This window comes from Sorex fumeus, unplaced genomic scaffold, assembly GCF_029834395.1.
Source record: "Sorex fumeus unplaced genomic scaffold, SorFum_2.1 ptg000064l, whole genome shotgun sequence".
Taxonomy (NCBI): Eukaryota; Metazoa; Chordata; class Mammalia; order Eulipotyphla; family Soricidae; genus Sorex; species Sorex fumeus.
In genome coordinates this window covers 1,066,368-1,074,981 of record NW_026606121.1, presented here as the reverse complement: position 1 = coordinate 1,074,981, position 8,614 = coordinate 1,066,368, and positions in this window count along the sequence as shown.

Sequence of the window (8,614 nt, the reverse complement as noted above, 5' to 3'; positions counted from 1 at the left end):
CATAGCTGGAGGCCTCAACTGCATCTCAACTCTCCCTGTAGGTACTTGGAGGGGTGGAAGCCCTGTCAATCAGTCCCTCACTGTCAACCCCAAGCATCGCTCTCTACCCATATGATATCACTCAAATGTGTGGAGATCTGATATCTTTCTTTGTCCACTGAATACTTGAAAATTTATTTATTTTTTATCCATAGGTATGCATTTAAGGGAAGCAGTGGAGATTCCTTTATGTTACTGTGATATTGTGTACTCTAACAAGCATTTTTTTATTGAATCACCGTGTCACTGTGAGATACTGTTACAAAGCTTTTATGATTTCGTTCATACAATAATCCAAAACCCATCCCTCCACCCATGTACATTCCCCACCACCAATGTCCCCCTTATCCCCCCTTCCACTTCCCCAGTCTGCCTCTGTGGCAGGCACTTCCTCTCTTCTTCTTCTTCTTCTTCCTCTTCTTCTTCTTCTTCTTCTTCTTCTTCTTCTTCTTCTTCTTCTTCTTTCTTCTTCCTCTTCTTTTCCTCCTCTTCCTCTTCCTCTCCCTCTTCTTCTTCTTCTTCTTCTCCTTCTTCTTCTTCTTCTTCCTCTTCTTCTTCTTCTTCCTCTTCTTCTTCTTCTTCCTCTTCTTCTTCTTCTTCTTCTTCTTCTTCTTCTTCTTCTTCTTCTTCTTCTTCTTCTTCTTTCTTCTTCCTCTTCTTTTCCTCCTCTTCCTCTTCTTCTTCTTCTTCTTCTTCTTCTTCTTCTTCTTCTTCTTCTTCTTCTTCTTCTTCTTCTTCTTCTTCTTCCTCCTCCTCCTCCTCCTCCTCCTCTTCTTCCTCTCGCTCTCCCCCTCCGCTATTTATAGGCATTATCATCTGCAATACAGATACTGAAAGGCCATCATGTTTGGTATTTTGCCCACTTTCAGCACACAATCCGGAGCAATTGCTTCTGGAGCTCCAGTGACACAATCGGTCAGCACGCAGTTCTTATGCGGAGCAATTGCTTCCAACCAACCTCTCCCCCAGCTCTTGAAGCAGGTTTCCAACTGTGAACCATTCATCCTGACCCTGCCTTATTTCTACTGTCCTTGGGTGTTAGTCTCTTACTACATTTAGTTACTGTGAAAAAATATATATAGTGTTGCTTTGATTTGCATCTCCCTGATGATTAGTGATGTAGAGCACTTTTTCGCGTGCCTTTTGGCCATTTGTATTTCTTCTTTGAGAAAGTTTCTGCCACTTCTTCAGTTTTTGATGTGGTTGATGGTGTTCTCTTAGAAAGTTCTACCGGTGCCTTAAATATCTTGGATATTAACCCCTTTTCTGATGAATATTGGCTAAATAATTTTCCCATTCCATGGGCTGTTCCGTATCTTGAGCACTTTTTTTGGAGGATACAGAGCTTCTTAGCTTAATGTAGTCCCATTTGTTGATCTTTGCTTTCATGTATTTAGTCAGTGGTGTTTCATCTTTAAAGCTGCCTTTAGCTTCTATGTCATGGAGGGTTCTGCTTATGTTTTCCTCCGTGTACCTTATGAATTCAGGTCTGATACTAAGGTATTTAATCCATTTTTATCTGACTTTTGTACCTGGAGTTAACAGAGGGCTAAGTTTTGTTTTGTTTTGTTTTGTTTTTTGCATGTAGCCATCTAGTTTTCCCAGCTCCACTTGTTGACTAGACTTTCCTTCCCACAAACAATTTGACTTTTTTGTGCTCAGGTTTCAGAGAGTCAAGGGACCATACGGCGTATCAGGGATTGAAACACAAGTCTTCTGCATGCGATGCAAGCACGTTTCCATGGTGGTCTCTCCAGCAACCGACTCAAACTTTTATTTATTTATTTATCTATTTATTTTGCTTTTTGGGTCAAGGGTTGCTTCTGACTCTGCACTCAGGAATTGCTCAGGGCAGTGCTCGGGGGACCATATGGGATGCTGGGGATCAAACCCAGGTTGGTCACATGCAAGGCAAAAGCCCTATCCTGCTGTACTGTCACTCCAACTCCTGTTTATTTCTTTATTTATATTTATTTACTGATTTGGGGTCACACTCGGAGGTGCAGTGTTTCTTCCTGGCTCTACACTCATAGATCACTTCTGGTGATCCTTAGAGGAGCATACAGGGTGCTGGGGAGCCACTCTGGCTCTGCCATGTGAAAAGCAAGTGCCCTACCCATGCTACTTTCTCCCCAAACCCAATTCAAGCTTTTAAAGTATCATCCAACCAGTCTCTATTTCTCATGCTTCAGACAAGAAGTATCACATAGCATCTTCATATGCCATAAAATTCTCTAGTTACTTGTTTTGTCGGGTTTTGTTAAGAAGATGCAAAGTGAAAAAAGTTTATTATATCTTTTAAACTTGTTTCAGAGGTTGACTGCTTTCACTCATCGTCTTGAAAAAAAAATATTGAACTTTTGGTCCAATTCTCTAAGACTTGCCAAAGCATACTTAGAGCATAATAACAATTTCACAGAACAATACAGTTATCGAAAGTTTATTCCCAACATGATTAGAGGTGTGTCTAAGGGGTGATTGGATCACTAATGATAGAGCCTGAAAGAGACCCAGATAGGATTTTCCTTCCTTCCACCAGGAAGAATTATCTATGGTGATCTGTGAAGCAGGAAGTAAGACCTCCTGAGACACTAATTCATCCAGAACCTTGACTGTAGACTGTCCAAGCTCTACGACTGTGAGACATCTCTACTAAAAGGACAGTCCATGTGTGAGATCTTGTTTTAATAGTATATGTGGAGAAAAAGGATAATCTAATGTACAAGATATCTGAGTCCAAGAGAGAAACATGGAATTGTTTATGTAGTAACCAAAGAGCTTCAGAATCCAGGGCCATTGAATTATCTTACGTTGATCAATTGAATGAGTTTATTACACTATATTCTTTTTTATTTTCAGTTAAAAATCTTCCTTTTAATTTTATCTTTTATTTTAATTTATTTTTTTATTAGTGAAACACTTTGAGGTACAGTTGAAGACTTACAAATTTTTGTGCTTGGGTTTCAATTATGCAAAGATCAAGTACCCATCCCTCCACCACTGCCCATCCTCCACCACCACTGATTCCAGTACCCCTGCCACCCCCCCAATACCTCCCATCCCACCCTGCCTTTGTGGCAAGGCATTCCCCTTTGTACTCTCTCTAATTTTGGGTGCTGTGATTTGCAAAAGAGGCACAGAGGGACAATCATGCTCGGTCTACAGTCTACTTTCAGCATGTATCTCTCATCCTGGGAGGATCCTCCCAACACCCTTTATTTGGTGCTCCCTTTTCTCTCTGAGCTGCCTTTTACCCTAGCATGTGTGGCTGGCCTACAAGCCATGGAGTGAACCTCCTGGTACTTATCTTGGCTATTCTTGGGTGTTAATCTCCTATGTTGTTGCTTTATGTTCCACAGATGAATGCAATCTTTCTATGTCTGTCCCTCTCTTTCTGACTCATTTCACTTACCATGATACTTTCCATGTAGTGCCACTTGTATGTAATATCACGCTATATTCTATATTCATGGCAACAGCAGTGCAGTCACTGGGTAAAAGTGTCTCTGCCCAACACTCTCCTCACAGCCTTAGCCACGTCCTTATTGTAGAGAGTATAAATCAGAAGATTCAGAATCGGGGTGATGATGCTATAGAACACAGAACCAACTTTGTCTTGCAATGGAGTGCGCTGGGACCTGGGTCTCATATATGAGAAGATGCAGGCACCAAACCAGAGAGAAACTACAGTCAGGTGAGAGCTACAAGTGGCAAAGGCATTTCTCTTACTCCCAGCAGATCGCATCTGAATCACACTGTGGAGGATGAAGTCATAGGAGATAGAGACCAAGAGGATGGGGAAGACAAGAATCAGAATAGTGCTGATGCAAATCATCTTCTCATACACAGTGATATCTCCACAGACTGACTTCAAAACAGCAGGAAACTCACAGTAAAGGTGGTGGATTGTTCGAGATCCACAGAAAGGGAAGCGCATCAAGATCATGGTGTGAAGGGGGTATTCTGCCTTCCAGAAGCTCAACCTGTACCCACGGGGTGAGTACATCAGTAGCCTAAGGATGCCTTCAGGCTTCCTGATACCCAAAAATTGGCGCTGTGCCTCTGGCTGAACCCCAACAACTTGGAACCAAGTTTCCTGAGAAATTACACAGCCAAAAGTTAGATATGTGGGAGTCACACTCACAAGCCACCTTCAGCTCGGCTATATAAGCTCAGTCTTGTGGAAACAGAAAGTGGGCATGAATGATATGAGAAAACTGGAGATCACCATATCTGACAAGAACTGCTGTAATTTTAAGATTTTGTAAGTAGTTTTTCTAATTAATTAGCAAATGTATTACTGTGAAATACTGTTGTTAAGAGATAGAACTTGAGGGGCAGGAGCGATAGCAGAACTGTTAGGGCATTTGCCTTGCACGCGGCCGACACGAGTTCAATTCCCAGCATCCCATATGGTTCCCTGAGCACCGCCAGAAGTAATTCCTGAATGCAGAGCAGGCAGTAATCCCTGTGCATTGCTGGTGTGACCCAAAAAGAAAAAAAAAACGATAGAAGTTAAAATACCCCTTCACAATAATGCTAACTCTGAATATCAGAATATTTAGACTCATAAACTATATAACTTCAAAAATGAGAGTGTCGGGGCTGGAGCAATAGCACAGCGGGTAAGGCATCTGCCTTGCACGTGGCCAACCCGGATTTTTTGTTTTGTTTTGTTTTGTTTTGCTTTTTGGGTCACACCTGGTGATGCTCAGGGGTTACTCCTGGCTTTGCACTCAGGAATTAATCCTGGCGGTGCTTGGGGGACCATATGGGATGCTGGGAATCAAACCCAGGTCAGCCACGTGCAAGGCAAACACCCTACCCGCTGTGCTATTGCTCCAGCCCCGCCAACCCGGGTTTGATTCCCAGCATCCCATAAGGTCCCCCGAGCACCGCCAGGAGTAATTCCTGAGTGAATGGGCCAGGAGTGATCCCGGTACATTGTCGGGTGTGACCTAAAAAGCGCAAAAAAAAAAAAATGAGAGTGGCGAACTGGAAGCCATGGTAAGGACCTTTGCTCTGCACTTGACCAATGTGAGTTTGATCCCTGGAACCACATATGGTTCCCAAGCCACATCAAAAATGACTCCTGAGCACAGAGGTAGGAGGAATCCCTGAGCACAGGTGGGGTGGCTCAAAATCCCCCCACCCCCCAAAAAAGTGTGTACTCTTATCACAGAGAAAATACATGTAAAAACTAATATGTATAAATGTTCACATCAAATTTATGTACATACATGGATATAAACTATTGTGTATATATTCATACATATATATGCATATATGTGCACATACATGCATATATTTGTTATGTGCATGTTTATTTTATATACACTATTCGATCTGCATTTATTATATATATTTATTCTTGTATCTTAAATCTGACAGTGTCAATCAAAATACAAACCACCAAGATTTTACGCACATATTCACTGAATGGGGTCACAGGAACCTGGCATTAACAACTTTGAAACTCAGTGAACAACCAATAAAAGTCTGTCACCTTTCTATCTTTGTTCTTCAGCGATTCCAGCCTTGAAACCAGATAGAAGGCAAGAGCCCCTCCAGGGATCAGAGTCTCCTCATGTTTTTCCTGAGACTGGAACTTGTAGTCCTGGAGCAGGTACACAGAGACACAATGGCTATAAAGTATTGGAGGAGACAGAACAAACCCCCTGCTGTGAGCTGAGCACCCAAAAGGGAAGAAGGGAATGCACTTCAGCTCCTCATGCCCCTGGAAATGGCAAAGTTAGGAGCAAGTAACTGCAGAATCTGGGCCTTTCTTTCCTTCTTTTCTTGGCCTCTCTTTTTTATTTATTTTAATTTTTATTGAATCATTGTGAGCTTAAGTTACAAAACTTTCATGTTTGAGTTTCAGTCATACAATGATCAAACACCCATCCCTATACCACTGTACATTTTCCACCACCAGTGTCCCCAGTAGTCCTTCCTCCACCCTTTCCCCTATCCCCCTGCCTTTATGGCAGAAAATTTCCCTCTTTCTCTCTACCTAGGGGCATTAGGGTTTGCAATACAGATACCAAGAAGTCATCATGTTTGATCCTTTGTCTACTTTCAGCACACATCTCCCATCCCGAGTGATCCCTTCAACCATCATTGACTTAGTGATCCCTTCTCTATCCCAGCTGCCTTCTACCCCAGCTCATGAAGCAGGCTTTCAACTGTGGAACAATCTTCCTGGCCCTTGTCTCTACTGTCCTTGGGTGTAAGTCTCATATTATGATATTTTATATTTCACAAATGAGTGCAGTCATGATGTGTCTGTCCCTGTCTTTCTGACTCATTTCACTTGGCATGATACTCTCGATGACCATCCCCTTATAAGCAAATTTCATGACTTTATCCCTCCAAACAGCTGCATAGTATTCCACTGTGTAAAGGTAAAGGCCCTCCCGTTGATCGTCGATTTGCTCGAGCGGGCCCAGTAACGTCTCCATTGGAGACTTTGTTGTTACTGTGTCTGGCATATCGAATACTCTCAGTAGCTTGCCGGGCTCTCCGAGAGGGGCGGAGGAATCGAACTCGGGTCAGCCATGTTGGCCGCGTGTAAGGCGAACGCCCTACCCGCTGTGCTATCGCTCCAGCCCATGTTCCACTGTGTAGCTGTACCAAATTTTTTTTTAATAATTTATTTCTTTATTGAATCACTGTGGGAAAAGTTACAGAGCTTTCGGGTTTAGGTCTCAGTCATGTAAATATCAAACACATTTCCCTTTACCAATACTTATTTTTAACCGTGAACCCCAATAGAACCCCACCTCCCACCCCTCCCAATTCCTGTGAGGCAGATGAGTTCTAGTTAATACTCTATCTACTTTGACTAGATACATTGTTTCGATAGAAGATGCACAATTATTGTTTAGAGTTTACGACCCCCCCCCCAATCAGACATGCTGAAACAGCGTTGTGAAATGATTTGCTTTCTACAACTTGTTTTAAGAATAAAATGATGTCATGTGGCCGCTACTGCGGTCGCGCGGTTTTGGATTTCTGCTATTTTACTTATTAACCCTGGAAGAATTTCTATTAAAAGTTAGATAGTTAAGAGATTGGTTTCTGTGCTCTGGAGTCATGGCCGTGCCGGAGAGCCGCTCGTGGGGGGCAGCTGGCGACCTCGGTCGGGCGTGAAGGATGGCCCATTACTCCCCCCTTCCCATGAGGTCCCTGCCGCTCCCACCCCCGGCTCAAACCTGCTGTCCACAAGGCTCCCATGCGGCCGTCATCTTTCTTTTGTACCAAATTTTTTTAACCAGTCATCTGTTCTCGGACATTCGGGTTGTTTCCAAATTCTGACTCTTGTGAACAGTGCTGCAATGAACATACAGGTGCAGATGTTATTTCTACTATGCCTTTTTGAACCCTCAGGATATATTCCCAGAAGTGGCATTGCTGGGCCACATGGAAGCTCAATTTCTAGTTTTTTAAGGAACGTCCATGTTGTTTTCCAAAAAGGCTGGACTAGTCGGCATTCTCTGGGCCTTTCTTAAAGGAGCTAAACACACACGTCTGACAAGAAAGTTACAAAGCTGAAGAGCAGAGGAGGGGCAGCGTCTACATTGCTGGGCAAGAGGGAGGGACAATAGCAGGCCAGAAAAAATCATGAGAGCTACAGACTGCCACTGCCTTACGCTCTGCATGTGGGGGCATTTGAGTGTGTCTGTAACCATTTTGAACCATCAACGTTCTCATGTAGACGCTGGAAAAGTTCTGGCTCAGCCTGGCCACTGCAGCACATTGCACAGTCACCAGGAAACGCCTATGTTTATCTGACATTTACACACATCTCCTTAAGCCATGCTTCACGCAAAAGATCCATGATAAAATCACCCTTCTACCTAAGACAAGACTATCCCATCTAAAACCATAAATGTGCTAAGTCACTTCTCAGGACAGAATATAAGTTTCTGTTCGTGGTGGAATGATGTTCATTCTCCTTCAAATCACCCTCACTCAAGATAAGAAAATGAGCTGATCATTCAACATGATGCCCTGATTCCTAATGGGAACTGTCAACTCACAAGCCAAACTTAACTTGCCTAGACTTTCTGTAGACACTGCGCTGAACAAGTATAAATGCAATGGGGGTGAAATAGAGCCACACTTGCTGAGTTCAATGATTCATACATTTGCTACTGGTCACCCAAAGAAGTCTTTTCTGAAAAGCTCATGAGACGTCCTTCTCCAACCCTAAAATCTCTAACTATTGACAGAGTGTCTGGAAATATAGTATAGTGGTAGGGTGTTTGCTTGCACACAGACAAACCAGGATTGGTCCCCGACATCCCATCTAAGCCCTCTAGGAGTGATCCTGAGTGCAGAGCCTGGAGTAAGTCCTGAGCTCTGCCAGGTGTGACCCAAAAATAAAAGTAATAAGAGTAGTAAGAAATTCTTTTTAAAAAGAAATCTCCAATTCCTGGATCAATGACAACAAAAGAATTGTCCGTACATGCTTTATTTACACTAATTTTTATGTGACCAGAGAACCACCAAGAGAAATAAATAAACAAAACTCGTGATGCTCTAACAATCTGGACTCAGATGAACTCAACTG